Source organism: Larus michahellis, chromosome 6 (genome assembly GCF_964199755.1).
Source record: "Larus michahellis chromosome 6, bLarMic1.1, whole genome shotgun sequence".
Lineage (NCBI taxonomy): Eukaryota > Metazoa > Chordata > Aves > Charadriiformes > Laridae > Larus > Larus michahellis.
This window is the reverse complement of record NC_133901.1, coordinates 30,894,531-30,906,170: the sequence shown is the minus strand read 5'-3', so window position 1 is coordinate 30,906,170 and position 11,640 is coordinate 30,894,531.

Genomic DNA, 11,640 nt, shown 5'->3' with positions numbered 1-11,640 from the left:
TAAAGTGCCAGGTAAGACTTGAGAAGTTCCCCCAGTTCCAGTGTTAAGTGTCAACAGATCAGTGCTGGGAACAAGCTGTGCTGTCATACATTAGCACTCAAAATTCCTTCAGAAGGGTTTGCTGTATGTAGCAGAGCATGCAGAGTTGACCATGTCACTATACAAGATATAAGAATGAGGGAACAAGATTTCTTGAAAATGTTGATTGCAATAATAGTGCAAGGTTATAAAAAGGGTGGTTAAAAGGACATAATTTCTTCTCTGCTTTAGAAAGCTTCATTTCTGTTTCCTTGTGATTAGAGTCTCAGACAGGATATGATATTACACAGAAATACCTATCTTCTTTCTACCAAAGCTGCCGGGATTACCACTTCTATTGTATACTTTCACTGGCTGTGGGCTGCTTTTTTCTGTTATCACCCTCAAAAGAGACGTTGGTACAACCTTATGCAGCACAGCCACGAAAATATTGATGAGTGTTCTTGCTGGGCTCACAGCAATTATTTCTCTATGAGTATCACGTAGAGAACATGAGTCAGAGGAAGAGTGAATGACATGTTTAATTTGGGTATCATCTCCCAACCTCCTCTAAGTACCATTGGCTCTATGCAACTGTTACCAGGAAAACCAGTTAAAAAACTGCTTGAAGATCATATCCTGCACATGTAGAAAGGCTGAGACAGAGGAGTCCTACAAGAGACAGAAAATTAAAAATATAAACAGCACAAATGGAATACTGATCAATACAAAGAATCCAGGTATGATCCACAGGACAAAACATGAAAAGCAGAAAAGGCTGCAAGACAGTTGCAGCAGCAGTTAGATCCTAGCTGACAGTATGGCACTGTGGCAGAAATATCTAGAAGCTTGTTTGTCAGATGAGAAGAAACTATTTCTTGAGATTTTGCCTTCTCTGTTCTTGACAACCAAAGTGTTCTTTTTTTTGTAGTCATTCAGGTTAGGTGTTTCAGATGTTTCCTAATCATGCTCTAGCCATATATTTTTAGATGCTGCTAATCAGAGACCTGACACTGAACTGGTCTCATGGTGCCAAAATACATCTCTTGGTAAAATTAAATAGCAGATCTTACTGCCAAAATTTATCTGGGATACTTCAATATGTTGAGAGAGCTGCTAGGAATTTAAGTAGAAAGAATAAAGGCAAGGCTGCTATGTGTTTGCTACTGGTTTATGGTATTTTGCCCTGGATCATGAACCATGTCCCAGATCTTCACAAAAAGGTTTTCACTTGTCAAGGGCTTGTATGTTTTGTACATTCTTTGGTAAAGAAGGAACACACAACACTGCAGTTTCCAGGGACACCACAGGGCTCTGTCCCTGCAGGATGGCATGTGATGGAGGAGTGGGACTCTATAAACTTGTCCTAAAGCTTTCACTGAAATAAAAAAATCCCATGGAGCGTTCTGAGTTCAGCAGATCTCTGGAAGAAACATCTGCCATTGAAAAACTTCCAGCTTGGTCTTTCACTATCGTTCAAAGTACTTCTGCCTACGAGATAGGATACTTTGTTCAGACATGAAGAAACAGACTTAAGAGATATTCTTGCTATTTTCTACTGCTCTTCACATTTATTTGCTTTGTAAAATCAGATATTCTAAAAAACATTGTTTGCTGAAGTCATCTGGAGTTAACAACTGCATGTACTGTCTGCTGTACTCTAAACTCACTCCTCTCTCGCCTAAAGATTAAAGGCAACCCCAGCTCTGCAATTTGATGAAGACAACCTGGTCTGGGTTCTTCGTGACCTCGTTTTGGCAGGAACAGAAACCGCAATGACCATTTTACACTGGGCACTGCTCCATGTTTTGACTTATCCCAGAGAAGAGGGGAGACTAATGAGGTCACATGCAAAACCACTTGGATTGTGCTTTCTCGGAGAACACACCAAGGTCAGCACAAAGTGTAAAGGTAAAAACTTGTATAACTACTTCCAACTGGAAATTTATACTTTCTGTGAGCTGACAAACACATCTTTGATTTATTGAGAATCATGGACTCACCCAAGCCCATTATCTTCATCTTGCTACCCTGCACCTTGGCAAGAAGTATTCACATTCTTTCTCCCTTTTCCGTGAGAGTCAGAATGAAAGCAGAGGGGCTGGGCATGTGAAAAGCCTGTAAGATGACAGTAGAGAGTGCAGTGTCCCTGCGACAGTGCTGCTGAGCACAACCGGTTGCCCAGGCCTCTCCCAGGGTGGTCCTGATAAGTTGCACATTCAGTGAGAGAGGGGAAGTTCCCACCTATAACATCCAGCTGCAATACGGGATCAAAATCATTTTTCCCCTTACAGGCCGCCACTGTCCTTCCCCAGTACGGCCTCTTCCGAGCAGTGGCAGACACCCTGAAAGTCCTTCAAATTCCTGATGCTGAAGATGGATAAAATTAAAAAAATCTCTGAGAGAAAGGATTGATTTGGGGGACATAACAGTGCTGGCAATTCCTGGCCCCTTTTGCATGGTCTCTTGAAGTGTTTTGCAATGCTTCGTTGTCTTTCACTATGTTTCTGAAGAATATCAAATTTATCTGATTTGTTTTCAGTCTTCCATAAAGTTCTCCCATTATTAGGTCTCTCCATCTCCGAGCCATACCCTATAAAATCTTATTAGGGCATTAGCTGAGAATGTTTTAATGCATTAGAAGGAAACAATCACCAGAGAGTGCAATATAATTTCTGTACAGGGTAGTTCTCTGTCTACTGTCACTGGAGTGGTTAACTGGGAATGTATTTATGACAGCAACAGCCCTAGGAGCTCAAGTAGGAGGGACTCTGAAGAAGAGCAGATACAGATAAAGATTCGCACTGCAGCTAAGGTGATCAGTGAGTCTGCCAAAAGGGGTGGTCCTGCCTCTTTTGTCCTTGGCCATGTTCTCACTCTGCTTAGTGGGACAGCAGACAGCAGGTGAGTGTGTTCAGACTGCTGAGGCAGCAGAAAACTATTACTGCAACTAAAAAGGAAAGGCTTTTCAACAGATCAGCCAAATTAATCCAATCACTTTATAGCTCTGTGGTTGCTAGATCCAACCCTGGTGAAAGGGAAAATGAGGGGATGGGATTATTTGTTTTCAAGACATCTTGCTTATAGGTAGATTACAGACTAGCTATAACATGAAACTACATGAAGCAACTTGCCCAGAATCACAGAGATCTGTAACACAGCAGGGAATTGAACTAGGTATTTTAAGTCTAAGCTAATGTCCAGACCAGCCTTGTTCTCATTTTGATCACTGAAAAGTGGCCTATCTCAGGTCACTTGATCCATCCTTCCTGTTCACTCTGAACTGTTCAAGGGACACGCTCCGTTGCATCCCTGCTGCATTTGCTTGGGACTGGACGTGGTTAATTTGACTGTGCTGTCCATGTGCTCTCCAATAGAGCTAATGCCTGTGGGAGTGTGGATCTGGGGGCTGATGGCTCTGGGGCTATCAGGTCACAGCTGAGTGAGGAGGGACATGAGGACTATGTTTTCTAAAAGTCAAATTTTTGCAGGTGTTCTTTTCTTTCTCTGTGTCTGGACTTCTCTGATATTCCTGAACATCCAGAGGGCCCAAAGGAAGCTGCCTCCAGGATCAGCACCTCTCCCCTTAACTGCCAAGCTCTGGACGCTGGACTTCCAAATTCACCATGAAAAACTCTTGAAGGTATGAATGCTTTTTATAGTTTAATGAATAGTTCAGATGTAGACTCCTAATGTATCCTCGGCTAGAAGGTAAAAGCATTTTTCTGCTTTTTCTCACCTTTACTCTGAACTGTGAGCTCTCTAGGCAGAACTTCAAGCCCCGTGTCTCCCTCTTAGACTTAAGAGAGGATTAGCAGTGAATGAAAAGGGCCTGTAGCAACAGTTGTAAACAGTGCAAATCACTGAACCCAGTCAAAAACAATGCCTGAGGAATCCCGTTACTACAGTACAAGCTACAAGGAGGAAGGAAAGGTAAAAGGAAGAATAAGCAAAACTCATTAAAGAGAGGCAGAAAGCAAAGCTTATTTGCTTGAGGACTGAATCCTGTAGCCCTTATTTTGGCAATATTGTCATTATCTGATTGTGTCTTGGCACAAAAAGGCCCTGGAAGGCTTCCTTAGACAGAAACCTGGCCTGGCCAATGCAGGAGCAGCGAAGTGTGTGAGACTGCACGCTGGAGGTGTAACTGCTCCAGGCCTGTCCTAGCTGTTGGGTGTAGCAATGAATGATACTGTTTTTAGGGGAAAGGACAAAGAAAAGCTTTGTTACCTGTGGTGTTAAGATTTTGAAGGTTGCACTGAGATAATAGTTCCTCTTCTCCAGAGTTCTGCTTGTTTTGGGGGGATGTCACAAGTGTCAGTAATCATCAGAGCAGATGTGCACTGCAAAACAACCAAGTGGATAGATTAAAGTCTTCATCCATTTGACTACATAAGCAGCTGCACGGAACTGCAGCTAAGTGACAACGCTGGCTTTCTGGCTTTTTTTTTTTTTCTTGGACAGTGTAGAGGCATAGAAGGTATGATCTAGACAAGGGGATTGAATGCACCCTCAGTAAGTTTGCAGATGACACCAAACTAGGTGGGAGTGTTGATCTGCTTGAGGGTCGGAAGGCTCTACAGAGGGATCTAGACAGGTTGGATCAATGGGCCAAGGCCAACTGTATGAGGTTTAATAAGGCCAAGTGCTGGGTCCTGCATTTTGGTCACAACAACCCCGGGCAACGCTACAGGCTTGGGGAAGAGTGGCTGGAAAGCTGCCCGGCAGAAAAGGACCTGGGAGTGTTAGTGGACGGCCAGCTTAACATGAGCCAGCAGTGTGCCCAGGTGGCCAAGAAGGCCAACAGCATTCTGGCTTGTATCAGGAATAGCGTGGCCAGCAGGAGTAGGGAAGTCATCATGCCTCTGTACTCGGCACTGGTGAGGCCTCACCTCGAGTACTGCGTTCAGTTTTGGGCCCCTCACTACAGGAAAGACATTGAAGTGCTGGAGCGTGTCCAGAGGAGAGCCACCAAGCTGGTGAGGGGTCTGGAGAACAAGTCCTATGAGGAGAGGCTGAGGGAGCTGGGCATGTTTAGCTTGGAGAAGAGGAGGCTGAGGGGAGACCTCATTGCCCTCTACAACTACCTGAAAGGAAACTGTAGAGAGGCAGGGGTTGGCCTCTTCTCCCAAGGGAATAACGACAGGACCAGAGGAAATGGTATGAAGCTGCGGCAAGGGAGACTTAGATTAGATATTAGGAAGAATTACTTTACTGAAAGAGTGGTCAGGCACTGGAACAGCCTGCCCAGGGAGGTGGTGGAGCCACCATCCCTGGAGGTGTTTAAGAAACGTGTAGACATGGCTCTTCAGGGCATGCTCTAGTGCCCAAGATTATTGTTTGTGGTGGGGTGTTATGTGTGGGGTTGTGGGTGTGGAGTTTAGTAGGTGGGTGTGGGTTTTTTTTGTTTTTGTTTTTGTGGTTGGACTCGATGATCTCAGAGGTCCCTTCCAACCACTAAGATTCTGTGATTCTGTGATTCTGTAGACATTAGTAATGTTACTGAAATTCCTTAATGTGGTCTACACACTGCATCTGCTAAACATGACTCACAGGACCCTTCCCTTTCTCCATGTGCTGCTGGAGGATGAGCCAGGAAGGATTCATGCTCAGGATTCAGGCCATGACCTCATCTCTGGCTGTCCTGGAAAATGCAGCAATGTTCATAAAAAGGAGAGTCACTAAGCCTGGTAGGTGTGCAAGACAAGATGCTTTATCGAGGCTCCCTATTTTCCTATGTGTACAGAAGAAAACACAGGCTTTGCAGTTCCTTTGGATTCTAGATGGAATCCTTAAAGCAGAGAGATGCCTTTTCATCTTTCAAGTGTCCATCGTATATTACCAAAGTGTTGCAACTGCTCAGAAAAAGGTCACACATTATATATATATATAGTTAGGTAAATATATATATATACACTTACATATGGTTTGGTGTTACGTATACAAATATGTGTAACACCAAAAGCATGTGCAGGCACAATCTTTATTCATCCTTCTGCTTCATACTTTAAACTCCCTGAAACAGATGATCAGAAATCCTTACTTCCTATACCATACAGTCACAGGCTAGCTGATGATGATGTTCCTATACAAAATGCCAAATCTTTGAGCTAGGTAACAATACCTTGTCTTCCATCCCTCTGTGAAATTAGGTTTTTCTCAACTACCCAGGGTTGATGAGTTTAAAACTGGGCTCTAATTTATGGGTGCCAGAGAGTTGATTAGCAGAACTACCGAGAACCCAAACTCCGCTGGCAATCAGCAGGATCCGTAGGAGCTAAGTTCTTCCCAAGCAGCTCATGATACCCAACACATCTCAAATGAGATACTCCAGATCAATGGCTGTTTGAAAAGTTTGGCTTAACTGCCTCACTGTGCTAGAGTTTGCAAGCAGAAAGCTCAGTACAACGGTGAGCAAACATTACCATCTAATGGCTGCATGTGTTAATTACAACTATAATTTCTGCTTTAACGATGAAGACTGTTCCTTATGTAAGTACTGATACACTGAAAAAGCTGTATGATTGGAAAACAAATAAACATGGAAAGATAATAAAAGCAATATTTATGATTTTGCAGTATCCATCAATTGCCTCTGGTGGGACAACGTAAACAGAAGAAATACCACTGAAGTATTTCTGTGTAATGTGACACAGCTGTTGCACAGATGGCTATATAAACGGCAGATATGTGAATAATAACAGCCATAAATAATAATGCAATGCATTAATAACAGTGAAAGCCTCTTAAGATTTTAATAGTGAAACAAGATTCCAAACCTCTTTTATTGCCTGACGGCCCCTTTCTTGGGCAATGCCAGGGTCTGCAAACCAGCCCTTACATAATAGAAATGGTCTTTGAGCTCTGGCTTAAGAGTACCACTAAGATGTGGAAGGGCTTCTCTGTAAATGTATCATATCTTTATGTCATCATGTGTCTTATTGTCTCTCTAGGTGGCCAGGACGTATGAAATACATACACACTCTGGCTAGGAAAAACACCAGTGATTTTCCTACATGGATTTCAAGCAGTGGAGCACACGTTGATTGGGCCATGCAGAATAATTTTGTAAGAGACCCATGGCATCCATTTTGAGGGATGTTGTGAGAGGTTCCTGTGGTACTTTCTGTTGTTGTGTGCACTGAAATATTTTTAGCAGAACAAGCTGTTCAGAGAATGGAGTTTGGTACAATGACTGCATCTATTCTTAATGCCTCTTTTCAAGAGGAGCTGCTCTTGGCAGCGAGATGAATGCTGTAGAACCATTGCTGCATGTCCTTCTCAAATGCTGGGCCCCAAATTTACATTCAGCACACAAAACTAATGTGTTTCCCATTTTTATACTTGCATAGCCTGGGCAATTCTTGGTTCTGAGCATGTTACCAAGCTATTGCAAGTCTTTGCAGTAAAAGGTGTAAAATTGTTAAAATGTCAGCTAGCAGGACCCAGTGTGTGTTAAGTGCGTGGTTCTGGGTAAAGGAGCAGAAAAGGAAAGACAGGCATAGAACTTTTTTCCCACAAAAAGGATCAAGGAATCAGGCAGATGTGAAAAAACAACACAAGCACCTCTGATTCCCCATATAAATACTGCCAGCAATCCTTCCAAACTCATGATGGTAAATCTTGGAACCACTATGATTTCACCAGTCCTGCTTACAGAGATGCCAGTCCCATACTTCTCCCCAGTCCTCCATTTTGTTGTAGGCATCATCTTTGCCAATAGGCGCACCTGGAAGCAGCAGAGATGGTTCAGCCTGATGACTCTGAGGAACCTAGGACTAGGGAAGAAAAGCCTGGAAGCCTGGATCCAGGAGGAAGCTTGCTGCCTGATTGAGGTCTTTGCCAGAGAAAGAGGTGAAGTATAGAGCTGTATGTGGCCGTGACATGGGCTCATTCTCCTTATTTCCAATCCTGCTTTTTCTACTGGAAGGTGCAATTCTGCAGTAGGTTTGATGGGAGGTTTACACAGCTGATACTTTCACAACTCATTTTGCACTGGGCTGGAACATCACGCCTAACTCACTGCTTTCATGGTAACCCTTTATGGGAGAAAGTGTCAGATTTGTGCTTATTATGCACTTCTCTATACATGGAATCTTTCCCTTACTTATTATAAAGGTGCCTGAAGAACAATCTCCCAGTTAGACTCCTGCATCTTGATTCCTGCAGTCTCAGCTATTTGAGTAATCCCATGCAAATCGAGAGCAGGCTGGATGGGAGCTCAGTGTAACAAAGGGTCATAGCCTGTAAAAGAAGTTAATGATGCAGCTTTCTCTGTTTGTAGGCATGGATCCCTCTGTCCCACTCCCTTCTTCTATCAACAACACGATTGCTGATGTGCTTTTTGAACATTGCTTCTCTGCAGAGGCTGCCATGTGCCAGCGGTTGCTCAGAGTCTCTCAGGCCATGGCAGAATTCCATGGCAGCTCCCGGCCTCTGGTGAGCAGGACTGACCTGTTCCCTGTAACTGTATCAAACAGCATTCCTTAGTGAGATGTGGCATGAAATGGCCACTCTTGGCCAATGCACAGAAAGGAAGAAGAGCTCTTGAGTAAATGCCGAACTCTGCTAAAACAGGCACTCGCTTCTGTCCCCTTCTTTCTCAGTAACTATCCCTCTGCAAACATTCCTGGCAGGCCCATTGAATCTCCTGTAATAGCTCTCTTCAGAGAGACTGATCTGACTTTAGATTGATATTATTCAGCATCAAGTTTGCCCTGGGGCCAGGATCAGGTTTTTCCTCTTAGCTTGTGCCTTGAAGTGTTTTGTAATAGCCCTGATTTCCTGTGTTAGATTGGGATGCAAGAACCATCCAGAAAAAACAGGGCAAGCTAACATGGTTGTGGCTTTGAGAACTACAGCCAAGCTGGGACTTAAGATTTAGGAGGGAACAGGTCATTTGGCAAAGACTTCACCTAGAAAACATAAGAAAAACTGTACTCAGGGGTGTTGAAATCCCCTAAATCTGAAAGTTACTAGTGGAGAGCAGGCAACCTGGAAAGTTAACTGTATGGTGATGGTCATCCTTCCTCCAAGATAATTTTTTCTAAAAAATTAAGTGGTCATTCATTTCCTATAGTCAGACAAGTAATACATCTGGATCATAGCAATGGTTAGGTATTGTTCATCTGTGAACATTCAGGCTTTAAAAGCACTGTGAAGCCAAGATGTCACGATGTTCCTTGTGCTTGTATTTCCAGGTGCAGCTCTAGGACGCTTTCCCATTCCTGTTGAGGCACTGAAGCACTATGGTAATGAGACTGCTGGTGGGACTAACATGCTTGCAGGATCTATGAACATTTATTAAGGGTGAGATCAGGAACGACCAGAAGAGCTGGGTGCCTGTAGAGCCACAGAACTTCATTGATGCATACCTAGCTCAGATGTTAAAGGTAACAAGTAATTACCTCTTGTGGGGCTGCAACATATTTAAAATGCTTGGAGTTAAGATCTTTCCAGTTGCACTCCTACTTCCTTCTCCTCCTTTTCCTCCTGAGAGACTGTTGAGCTATTTCTTTCTTTGAATTCAACCTCAAAAGCAAAGTACTTTGTGAAGGCGTTGAGGATATTCCCTGGCAATCACCACAGAGAGAGTATTGTTCCACCCTAAACTGAAAGAAAGCTCATTGTACGCTGTCTTCCTCAATCAGCAAGGATATTTTTTTAACAGAGCTACATGGCTGCTGTCTTACCAGCTTCATCAACTCAGTATAGACTCTATGATGAAAAAAAGCTCTGTTGCTGGAAATTTTCGATGTTATTAAAGCATTCTTAAGTCTGTCTTATATCTGTAGGCAAAGGATGACCCACTCTCTACGTGCAGAGAGACCAACATGGTACAAGCAATCACAGATCTCTTCATAGCAGGCTCATACACCACCACTATCACTTTATGCTGGGCTCTCCATTGTGGTATATCTGGAAGTACAAGGTGAGAAATGCGTGTATCTGCACTTACATGTGTCGCTGTCCTTGCTCATGGCAGGGTAATAGGCAAAATGCAGTTGACTCAGCTGCCCGAATCCTGCAGTTGTAAGGTGTCTTGGGAATTTTGACTTTCTGCATAGAGTCTACACATCAAGTCCTTTTATTCTGCAGAATGAGGTCAAGAAGGGTTGGATGCTGTCACTGTCACCAAACAATCCTGCCATATGTTAATGCAGTTCTGCAAGAGATAATGCATTATAGCACATAGGGTGCTATATCATAGAATCATAGAATCACAGGGTTGGAAGGGACCTCTGGAGATCATCTAGTTCAACCCCCCTGCCAGAGCAGGGTCATCTTAGAGCAGGTGGCACAGGAACGTGTCCAGGCAGGCTTTGAATGTCTCCAGAGACGGAGACTCCACCACCTCTCTGGGCAGCCTGTGCCAGTGCTCTGCCACCCTCAAGGTAAAGAAGTTCCTCCTCATGTTTAGGTGGAACTTCCTATGCTCAAGTTTGTGCCCATTCCCTCTTGTCCAGTTGCTGGGCACCACTGAAAAGAGCCTGGCCCCATCCTCCTGACACCCACCCTTTAAGTATTTCTAAGTGTTGATAAGGTCCCCCCTCAGCTGTCTTTTTTCTGTCTTTTTTTGCTATAGACTAAGCAAAGCCAGGCAATAGATTCCTTTCACCGATTTAAACACTACAAGCTGTGTTTATATTTTGTCCTAGGTTGCAAAACTACCCAAAGGTGAGTTTGAACAACTCATGAGGAACTGTGAATAGGATGCTGGACGTTATCTACATCCTGTAATATGAATAAATCTGTACTCAGTTTCCCCCTCCTTTTGCACAGATGTTACTTTTACCATACTTTTACCATATTTCTATACAGGATTTCAAGAGTTAGATCAGTACAAAAGTACCAGTATAATGACGCTAGACTTCTTTTAAATTGGTACAAGACAAATATAGAAAACACAGAAATTCTAGAAAAACGGTGTCTGCACATGCAAATTATTGTATCAGCAGAATACTTTAAATCCTATCCAACCTCACATAGGTGGCCTTCCCCATGAATAAGACCGATGTGACTTTGGGGGAAGATGCCCTTGAGAAAATCAAGATGAAAGTCAGGAGTCTTCATCAGTGTGAAGCCTTCAGTTCAGTGGTGTATGGTTTGGTTTGGGGTGGTTTGTTTTTTTTAAAGTTTCTGACTACTGTAATTGCGGTATCCTCCGGTGCTCTAAAAATTAATGTTTAAGCATGCCTAATAATTTCTAAATAAGCAATTCTGTAGGATATAGCACAGCATGACCCTGTTTCTCACCCCATAATAATTAGCTGGCACTTGCATTGGGCAATTTCAAGAAAGCAATTGATATCTTGGCAATTTAAGTCATTAGTTTTGGACTCTGTGGAAAAGATCCTTGTATGTTTGTTTTGTCTTTCAGTAGGACACCTTAATTTTCCCCAACATATTTTCTATCCTGTATGATCAAGAGCAATGGGAGAGTCCTTGACAGTTTAAGCCTGGTCATTTCCCGGGCAAGGACGGAAACTTTGTGAACAAAGAAGCCTTTATGCTGTTTTCTGCAGGTAAGAGCAGTCCTCAGTATTGCATACAGCTGTCCTACAGTGTCTGTTTCACAGGCCAAGACTTTCTTAACATCTGATCACCTGCCACAAGCATCTC